This window comes from Pterocles gutturalis, unplaced genomic scaffold, assembly GCF_000699245.1.
Source record: "Pterocles gutturalis isolate BGI_N339 unplaced genomic scaffold, ASM69924v1 scaffold48929, whole genome shotgun sequence".
Lineage (NCBI taxonomy): Eukaryota > Metazoa > Chordata > Aves > Pterocliformes > Pteroclidae > Pterocles > Pterocles gutturalis.
In genome coordinates this window covers 2,185-13,390 of record NW_010137571.1, presented here as the reverse complement: position 1 = coordinate 13,390, position 11,206 = coordinate 2,185, and the positions used below count along the sequence as shown (strand labels likewise).

The window sequence follows — 11,206 nt, the reverse complement described above, 5'->3', positions numbered from 1 at the left end:
GTTTTTTTTCTTGAAAGAATATTTGGCTTTGCCAAAGAAGTTGTGGTGGTTGTTGTTCGGAAGTTGTGCCACCCCTCTGTTCACTGCAGCTGTGCAGGATACAGTGCCACTAGAATGGCCAGCAGCCAGTTGGCTAAACTGAAAAAATAACCTTCAGAAAAGCCTTGGAAGAAAGCATGGAGAGGTAGAAAGGAGTTGGCTGTAAATTCATTACAAAATGTGAATTAATCTTCTTTAATACACATTCTGTTATGTATAATCTGTCAGATGTCAAAGCAAAGGAAATCTGACACTTCAAAAATACTGACTGTACATCATATCCTTGTGAAAAACTGTTTCTGTTGATGACATAAGCCTACTTGTGGTTGTCAAGTATCCCTTGAACTCATTTCTGTTAATCTGGTGAAGGGCTGAATTCCCTGCAGTACTCATGAGGTGTTCATATCATTCCTGGTGTGTAACTAGATCACTTGCTAAGAGGCTTTCTAGAGAATGAACAAAGAATATACATAGACTCTGAATCAGTTTGACAGAAATTAAAATATTACAATACTTTTTATTTAAAATTAATAATTGGATACTTTGGAAATGGGATGTTAGTGAACGTGTTGATAGCTGCCGCACTTGTCTGTTTCCCTATTGCCTTTTCCGGAAACAAAGAATGTTATTTTTCCCCTACAGTCTCTCCTTTAATTATTTATAAATACATGCTCTCACTAGGGCCTAACTTGCAACCACTGTAATCCTGTTTTCATTAAATTGATCTATTATTTGAGAATTTGTACGTGAGAATTTATGTAGCAAATTTTGTGACAAGAAAAAACAGTAGTTACTAACACCAATAAGAATTAAAGTGAACCTTCACATGTTGAACTTGTAGATCAATGAGGCAAAAGACTTGGTGCTACTCATATCAGAATAAACATGGATAGCTGATTTCTTCTCAACTGGAAACATACAGTAGAGATTCAGTTTAACATAGAAATGGTGCTCAAAAGAATCATCTTATCTAGAAATCTAAAGCATTTAAGCTCTTCTCCAAGTGAGTGCCCACAAACAGTTTGAAAATGTGGGACTGAGCCTTTAAGAATTAACTAATTGTGCCCTTGGATAAAATCTTTTAACCATTTGTATTACTGACTCTGAAATGTGTATTTGTGTAGAAAGTTCGTGGTTTGGAGGTTGGTTTTTTTGTTCCAAAATACTTACTTGGGCTTCTTTTCTAATTTTTATTTCAGCTGGACAGCTTAGCCAGTCAGCACATTTTTCTCTCCAGTTGCCATACAATGTGCTAGGCTTGGGTCGTAGTGCGAATTTCCTCGACCATTTGTATGTTGGCATTCCTCGTCCTTTAGGAGAAAAGGTTAGTTGAGATTTAAGACTGTCAAGCTAATATTTATGGTGCTGCCTTTCCTAATAGAGTTTGGATGCCAGTATTGCTAGGGACACTTTTTATTTTTCAGAAGCAAGAATGTCAAAGAAGTAAGTTTGAACACAGAAAAGTTTGTCAAATAGAACCTTGTATGCCTGGTTTTGGGGGTGTATAAGCACTGAAGCTAATACAAAGACTCAAAGATAACTGAAGTTGTCTGTAAATGTTAGCACAGGTGTACAGTGCTTGTTTATATGGTAAATGTGTATTAGATCTGATAGTCTGATTATTCTGGTCTCTGTTTTAAGACTTTCATGGGGTTGGTCTGGACAGGCTGTAAACTCACATAATCCTTTCTGCCTCAGTGATAAAACCATGATCAGTATGATGGGAGGTGGAGATTACCATGATTATCTCATCTTCAGGTGAAACATAAAAGCAGGGTCCTGACCATTTTCAGTTTTGAAAGATCTGATGGTACTACTTTAAAAAGTGAGGTATTAAAATTAGCGTACTGGCCAAATTCTGATTTGGATAATTGCTTTCCCTGCCTTTGTAGAATTGGTTCTTTTCTTCTTTCCCTGTTATGTTGTTGCTTTGTACTTCTCAAGCAGATGCTGTGTTTCATGTCAGCAATAGTTATTTTGCTTTTTTACTTTTTCTTGGTTTTTTTTTAAAGCACTTTGGAGCTTTCAGAATACAAATGTAAGGGAGTAATCACTTAAAATTTAAAAAGCAACTTTGTTTTTTGTTTCTCCTTTTGTATGTTTCAACAGAGGATTTCTTTGCCTTTAAGTATGTTGGTTTGTTAGGAATTGACATAGCCTTTGTTTTTCTTTCAGTCCATAAGAAGACAAGAATGGACAGCTATCATACCAAACTCCCAGCTTATAGTTATCCCCTATCCGCATAATGTTCCTCGAAGGTAACTTCATAATTTTGATTTGCATTTCACAAAATCACATCACTACAGTGTTTAAATTAGGGATTTTGTGTAGGTTTAAAAATAGTAATTTGTACAGAAAGTAAATTTAAGAACAATGGCAGGGGGGTCAGTTCTACAGATGTAACAGCCTCTGTGACTAGGCAGAATACTTCTCACGTGTTTACACAGACTCTTAGATAGTGTCCATAAACAATAAATTCTGTTACCAGCTCATAAACACAATCAAAATGTATTACTAGCTCAACATCTGTAAATAATGACATATTTGCTAGATTTATCCTTTTTGACAAATTGCAAGTGTGGTAATGATTGAAGCAAGCATTTTTGTTTCACCAAACATGCAATTTCTGTCTCATTGCATATAAAAGCTTTAGTTCATCCCTTCTGAATGCAGTATCTGTTGCCACAGGTATGAATGTTTTTCTTTACGTAAAGGTGGATGGGTTGGTTACACAAGAGCTTGAACACTGAGTTCACTTTGCAAATAAAATGTTTATCCCAGAAAGAGAGCATGTTTCTCTTTTTGCTATTAGAGAGAACATTAGTCACATATTCCAGCTGCTTTTTGCCGCTTGATCTACTAGTGAGGTCAGTTGCATTTATCATGCAGAAATGATTCAGACATCAGTTTCAGCAGTTAATTTTACGATAGGACAAATAACAGTGAAGAAATGATGTGCCACTTGAGTTGCTAATTAACAGGCACAGGAATAACATCTGCCAGATGAAGAAAATTTAGTTATAGTCTTGAGGTATTTAAAGGTATGTGTTACGCAAAAATTTTTCTGTCATCTTATCCTTAAGCTATTTCTGCTTTCCTGTGAGGTAAGTTCATGGACACTGTAGAACAGCAGAGGATAGAATCCCCAGAACAAATTGGATTCCATAATAAACACTTCCTAAATTTATAATAATTTTTTTTAACATAGATGCCTCAGTGCTGCCTGGGCATAGAGCCTCCTGCTGGCAGCTCTGCCACGACAGGAAGCCTTTATTACAAAAAGGGTGTTAACGGAGCCTCAGGACCCCACAGCATTTGAGAGATGTCTTCCAAAAGCCCTTTAAGTGCTTAATTTTGTTGCTCTCCAGCCTTTTCCTGCCATAATCAACTGGTTCTGTTGCCTGCAATTGTAGTTGTCCCTGGGTAAACTTCATCTGAGATGCCGAACTGACTGGAGCCCATGAGCCTGTCGGAGAGGAGCTTCTCATGGGGAGGAAACAACCTATCTTACAGGCTTATGTCACCCTGCTTCTCCATCTCCCCAAGCCCCAGGCAGTTCTGTAGAAGACTTACCTACACATTTTACTTTGTCCTGGGCAGGGCAGGAGATAAATCTCCTAATGAGAAAAAAGTCAATGCCTGAGGGTATCCATAGCATTCCTGGAAAGTTAAACAGAAACTGAACATGGCATTACCTGAAAAAAATTATATTAACCCATAAATTTCTAAGTAAACACCATTAAGCTGCTTCAGTCTCTAAGTACAGCTACTAGTTTCTCTAGACCAAGTTGTTACCTGTCTTATACCAGCAGGTTCTTTTCATCTTTGTAAGTTAAATCTGTTTTCTGCTTCCTAATGAAGGGTGTTAATGTTACCTTGGATTTTCTTCTTTTGTATAGCTGGAGTGCCAAGCTGTATCTGACCCCAAGTAACATCGTGCTGCTAACAGCTATAGCCTTAATTGGTGTTTGTGTTTTCATCCTGGCAATAATTGGCATATTACACTGGCAAGAAAAGGTAAGCTTAATTAACAAGATTCTTTTCTATATTTTCTATATTATTTAACACTTACTAATATCTTACGGTCTTGTACGTTGGGTTTTTTAAGTAGTTTTTTACAATATAATTTCTGACACAGACTGCGTTAATTCCCAAAAGGTGTTTATTATTAATTCAGTATTTACTGCAAGCTTAAAAATTGGCACTGTTTTTATTTAAGCTCTAAGACACTTAAAAAGGGAAATGAAGAGCAACATGGATAAGCTTTTGCCATTACACTGTTGTTCCCAACTAAATGAGACGCTTTTGTTTCATATCTAAGGTTTCTGTTTTGCAGAGTTTTAAGGAATACTGTTTTGGAAAACATAACATAAACTCAGTTTACTTATCTTGAGTTCTGCTGGTAATCTAAAAATAAAGACTCTGTATCTATCTTTGCTGATTGCACTGGCATTAGCATTCAAGACTGTATAGGGAGTCAGTCGTGTGCATATTGGCTGCTTTGCTCTATGTGTCTGAATTATACATGCAGTGTATAGAAATCCATTGATTTGAAGAAGCATTTTGAAAGGGGCCTTTCATGTCACAAAAGAAATGCCTTCCCATTTTTCGTAACTGTGCTCAGTTCACAATCATATCCAACTGGCAGGATTGCCAATAAATGCTGCTACATACCCAAACCATAATCTTAGCTGTCAAATAAAATTACTGCACATTTTGACATGGCAGAACTGTTTGTTATTTTGTGCTTGTGGAAATAAAATGACCTTGTTAAACATTCAGATAGGCTTTGCGCATGCTTCATATTTAAATAAAACACACAAAGTAAAGAAATACAAAGTTTATGATGACTGTCCTTAGCATGTCCTACTGTAACAAGAGAGCATTGCTAACTGGTAACTAGGACTACGCACTGGCTGGGTTTAATTTTGTCTCCAACACATCTTAAGCAACAAGCGTAGCAGAAAAAATACTTGAACTTTGATGTGGGGAAGGATTAACTATGTATAATTCAATCTGGAGAAATGGAGATTTAATGTCAATGTTTAAAATAATTCTTGATATAATAATCCATGTGCTGTAATGTAAAGAAGCACTCAGCCCAGAGTGGGTGCTTTCTGAGCCATTTTAAACCCCATTCGATATATGTGAATGAAGTGGTATATTGGTTAGATTATAAACTCATTTCCAACAGCTGCATCTTGCTTAAAATAGGCATAAATACTTGGATAAATAGTGTGCATTTGCAGACTACTGCATAAACATTTGTTAATTCCTATAGTTTTCCAATGCCCTCCTATTGATTTTTTTACCTTCACAATTTTTAGAAGAAATGGTTGAGGTACAGAACAAATAAGAATCTTGACCAAGGCTGTATTGTGCATCAGTGACATGACTGGAAGTTAAACTCCAAAGTTCTTATTTCTGATCTTGTTCTTGGTTTACTGCCTCTTTCAGTAACCCTCTCATAAAAACACTGCTCTGCCTAAATGCTGTTTTCCCTTCTAGATCTCTAAAGTACCCATAGCAAGGAAAGGAAGGGGAAATGTACTGGCAGTTACAATCTCTTCTTTTCCCCCAGAGGATATATCTGTCTGTAAGCTGCAGTATTTTATCAGCAGTTAAAATAAACCATGTACTTTGACCTCTGCAGATAAATAGTAGTAGGAGCCCTTTGTCTACAATAGTTCTTATACACTGGGCTGCCAGCCAAGTATTATATTGTTTAAATAACTGTAGGATTTAGGGATAGTATGTTGCTCTGTCATGCCATAGAAGATTTGGATCTGTAAAAAAAAAAATTAAAAAAATTAAAAAAAAAAAAAGGCTTTTAAATCTCAGTTACTAGTTTTTAGTTTTGATACATCAAATGAAAGAGAAATTGAAGAAGAATTTATGCCATTATTCTTCTTACAACAATATTGCCTGACACGTTAGCTAAGGACCTTGATATTCGTGTATCCTGATTCTTTAGAAGTTGCTTTGTGGTCTTGAGGCCAGTGGTGTGAACACTACACATTGATGATAATACTGCTATAGAAGTTTTGATCGATTCATCAGAGGATCAGTTACTGTCAAATTTGAAGTAGTAATTTTTTCAGGAAGCATACAAGAAATGGAGTGAAAATTGCTTTCTAAGTGCAACTCTAAAATTTTGAGCACTATGACAAGCATTTCAATGCAGGAAAGAGTATGCCGCTCCCTTCTTTCCACCCCCTTCTTGACATTCAAAATACTACTGACATGGATAAAGTCCCTGCCAGAATGCCAGACTGATACATCTTAAACTTCACTGACAGATCTGCTGCTTCCACAAAATGCAGTAAAATCCATAGTTAATCCAATGGAGTTGCTATCATACCTAAACACTGCATGAGGAGAAAAGCTTTGGCCTTGAGCCAAAGCAGATGACAAACTTTCATGGCAGAACACATGCACCAATTTCTACCAAAATTGTCATGTATATTTATCAACTGAGATATAAATCTGAATGCCCACACAACAGCATACTGTAAAGGCTTTTCTTCATTTTACTTATTAAAAAAAAAAAAAAAAAAAAAAAAGGTAGGTATAAGCAAGCTAAAAAGCATTTAAATTTGTTTTGCTACATTATCTTACGCTAGGATTTACACATACTGTCATGACAAAACACTGCTCACACTAGGTGTTCAAAAATCCTTTAAGTGCTTTTATAGTCTGCTACTGCTGTAGAATGCAAGAGGAGGCTTGAGGGAGAGGACATCTTTTTACACATTACATGGATTATAGGTACAATTTAAATATGCTGCTTTTTCCCAAGCACCATCCCAACTAATTTTCAGCAGATCAATGTGTGTTCTGCATAAATAAGCAGGGAAATGCATCCTACTCACATTTTTGTAATACAAATAAAAACATGGAACATTTTTAGCCTACTGGGTGCTGTTAATTGTTGGTTGAACTGCCATCTTTGTCTAAATTTGTATTTAACAGACATTTTTTAAAATAATCTAATTTTAAATGTAACGTAGATGACATTTACAGTTAATCCAGAGTAATCTTGTATTTATAATGCAGACTAAATAAATCCATACTAGGAAACATTCTTCATTTTTGAAATACTGCTTTTAAAAAAGCATTATTAGAAATAATAGAAAATAATGATTCATAAATACTAAAATAGCTGAACATCAACAGCAGAAGCCAATTTTGACTAGATATTGCTATTTCAAACTGACATAATTTAAAAGCTAATTATTGGGGCTTTTACTAAGCTTTTTGCCTTTTGTCAAATGAGTGGCTTGGAAAAAATCAACCATTCTCTGACGTTTGACAACTCATTTCTCTAACAGTATTGCTCTAGATCCCACAGTGTTGTTTTTTATTATTATTTTTCAGAAAGCAGATGACAGAGAGAAGCGACAGGAGGCTCATCGGTTCCATTTTGATGCTATGTGACATGCCTTAATGTTTATGAAGGAGCTGCTACTCATTTGCTTAATGGAAATACTAAATTCTGATTTGTAAAATGATTACCGTGAAAATATTGCTGGTGTGTTATTTGTAAATGTTGCATTATTTGGTATTTATTTGGAAAGTATTAAAATTAGACCTGAATGTCTCACAAGGCCTTTTAGTTACCGGACTGTATATAATAGCATTTGGTCTTTATTTAACAGAACTGTAAATTTATTTTTCTTAGTAAAGGGATCATATTGCATGTACTGTTGTTTACATACCACCAATTCTTTAGTAATGTTTGATAGAAAGAAAGCTGTGTAAATAAAATTTAGTATTTCAGCAAGCAGTATACTTTGTACCACGTGAATTGGTCTTGTCATTTATACATTCCTGCAAAATAATCCGCATTTCTGAAAATTAAGCTTGAGCAATTTCTCAGATTACTTCATCATTATTTATTTTGATTGTACTAAATGGCGCTCAGTCTAAAGTATTCTGTATTTTTCTTTGTTAAAATCCATATGTGCAATAGTTAAAGAATTTAGGAACTGAAGAACTAAAAGAAACCTGCGATATTAATGCTAGTTCAGTAGCTCATCATGGGATGGATGCAGTATTTATGTGTGTTAGTTCTAGAGAGAAGACAGGGCATTAAAAAATTAAAATAATAAAAATGTATTAGCATTACATAAACTGTTTTTATAATTAAACTATAACCACATTTATTTTAGAAAGGCCTAAAGTCATTGTGGAAGTAATTTATATAAGAAAGGTATGGGATTTTTTGTTTGGTTTTGTTCTATTAAAAGAAACATTTTGGGACTGGAAGGACAATGAGGATTGACTCCATAACATTTATTGCTAAGGGATAAGATATAAAAAGATTAAATTTAGAATATAATAGGACACTTGGAATAAGCGATGTATGTTATCTGTGTACACTACTATGCCCAAATTTTATAAGGCTGTAATAATTACATAAGAGTAGCTCAACTTTATATATTTAAAATGATGATAAATTTACAATTGCTCAGTGTACTTTGGATCCTGGAAGAGTCTCAAAAAATAATCATGCTTTTATTTAATAGCTATTCCTTAGTGCTGTGAGTTTACACGATTAATTGTGCATTTAAATCTGCCAATTTGCATTCCTAATAAATACTGTTTGATAAACTAGAACACACTTTCTCAACGAACTACAAAGTGTTGGTCTTATAGGCAGGCACCTCTGCAGTAGGTATCTCCTTTAGTCTGGCACTTGTCTGGTAGCCTGCTGTCCTGTAACACTACCGTGGCTTGTCAGTACAGCAACAGAAAAGGGAGATGAGGTACAAAGCTGAACTGATTACGTCCACACTGAATCGCAGTCAAACAATTTGTTACTGTGGCAATGCTCAACAGTGACCCGTTCATACAGCAGCACCAAGCCAAAAAACAGAAAAGTACTGATAAGCTATGAGGTTTCACTAGATGTTTCTAATATGAACTGAGCAGATGCCAACAAAGGAAACTTTCATATTACATTATGGTTATTATTCAGGATCGCATATTTCCTTAATGCACACCTTTAATATTTCTCTTAGAGTGGCATGGAAGGTTAAGATTTTTTTCTAGATGAATATTTTAACGCTGTTGGACTTTTTTAAACCCCATTGATCAAATTTGCTCCTGACAGCAAAAAATAGTAACAGATTTCATAATTAAGAGGAAGTACAATTCAATATATTTTCCTGTCTTTTTCAGATGGTTAGAGAATAAGGCTAAATGTGTAATGCCACTGTGGCAGCAAAGTTGTCTGTAGCCCTCCTTCACAATATAATAAACATAGATTAGCCTCCGTATGTTTTTTGGAAAAACAATTAGGAAAGAAATAACCTCATGCTGACATTTAAGCTGTTGTCAAGTTAACAAAACAATGAACTCAGTATCTTTTGCTTTAAGGTATTTTGCATGCTCAGTAGTGCATCACTGCATCGCTTTGTATACAATACATTATTGGTGCTTTAATAGCTTTCTTATAATAAAGTTTATCACAGGTTGTAACTCCTCATAGCTTGGCTCATAACAGTATATGCATACTATTTTGAATTAAGGCATTAAATAGTGTTAAACTAATTGTCAAAGGTTTCATGTTGTACTTTGGTTTTCTATTCTATAACCATCAAAAATATGTTTGGATAAGGTTATTATTACCATTCTACTAGTAAGTTTAAGAAAGCAACATCAATTAGACAGTATAGTTCTAGGTGATCGTCACAGTAACCAAGATGTGAGAAATAGTTTTAACTACATGAATTTTCAAAATGCATCCACAATAGCACAGCCCTGTTGAGAAATGCTACTGGAAGGCTTCTTCAGTGTGAAATCTCACCTATATAAAAATAATGTTGACGTGCCAACTGACAGATGGCTGTTGCAATACCATCTTTCTTTGTTCTCATTTTCCATGAGAAGCTTTAAGACTGAATCTTCCTACCAGATTTATCATTAATGCACTATAATCCCCAACATAAAGAACCAACTTTTCTGCTGTAAGTTAATAGGTATATTCTATATTCTATATAGTGTGATATTCCTGCTATGATGAGGCCACCTTGCTTAACAGACAGCTGTATTAAAAACATATACTACAGTTAATTGAAAAGTAATCACTATAAACGCACCAAGTCAACTCAGGGCTTTTATAACTACTTTCAAATAAATGACACCTAAATAGAACACGAGAATTCAATCTATAAGTTTCTACTATATTAAAATCATCAGAGCTTAGTTTTATTAAAACAATGTAAAGGTATTAACCATGCCCATTTTGAAGGTACTAATAACCAAAAAAGTTATTTTTATAGCTTACAGTTTGCAGTTGTCATAGTTTTGACTCCGGCTGACAGCCAAACACCACAACACCCCTTGCTCTCTCAGTAGTAAGTAACAAAGCCCCTTATACATATTTATGTAAGATTATGTGTTATGTTACCACACTAAGAGGCACTTGCACCTTCTATCATTTTCTAATTAGAAATTGTATATAATTAAGATTTATCAAAGGCACCTAAATCCTATTGACAAACTGAGGTACCAGAACAGTTAAAATGTAGCTCCTAACTTCCTTTCATAATTATTCACTCTTGACATCTATATTTTTGCCATCTCTTTTAAAAACAATATCCAGGTAGCCTCAAACATGGTAAAAAACTGCTGGTCTAAGGCTATTGGTGGTGTACAATCTGCTACGCAAGAGCAGCAAATACTTTAGGTAATATTAAAACTTCTAGAACAGCAAACCAAAGGCATTTTTAAGGAAGAACTGCTGGGAGGAGGTAAAAACTAGTCCTAGTAAGGGAAATTTAAGCCCTTTATTGCAGCAGAGCACCTGTTGTAACTGACTCATTCTTTTACTGTTCAAGCAGATAGTTACCTACATCAAAATGAGCAGTCCATTGCATTCCATAAACTTCTCCCATTCAAAAACAATCATGTCTCAACAGACCAGCAGAACAATACATAACTGGCTGTCCAAATGTTGTACTCAACCTTTCATAACTCCCAAACTCAAGTTTAATTAACTTGAGCTTACTGCCAGCTTGACCCAGTGGCACACTGTTTTCTTCCCTGGGAGCTAGCACTTTGCAAGCTCAGAAAATGGGAACTGAAAGTTTCTTCAGACATGCCACTGGTTTACTATTAAATATTTTAAAGCACCACCTATAGCAAGAACTCTAGCAAGACA

The 11,206-nt window shown here is 35.0% G+C and overlaps 1 long non-coding RNA gene across 1 annotated transcript; it reads left to right on the top strand.

Annotated features, from left to right (window-relative positions):
• Window positions 1–1,234: 1,234 nt before the first annotated feature.
• Window positions 1,235–7,962, top strand: LOC104468498. Its single transcript, XR_727623.1, has 4 exons — window positions 1,235–1,363; window positions 2,215–2,297; window positions 3,939–4,056; window positions 7,417–7,962. It is a non-coding gene; the product is annotated as an uncharacterized LOC104468498 (long non-coding RNA).
• The last annotated feature ends 3,244 nt before the right edge of the window (window positions 7,963–11,206 follow it).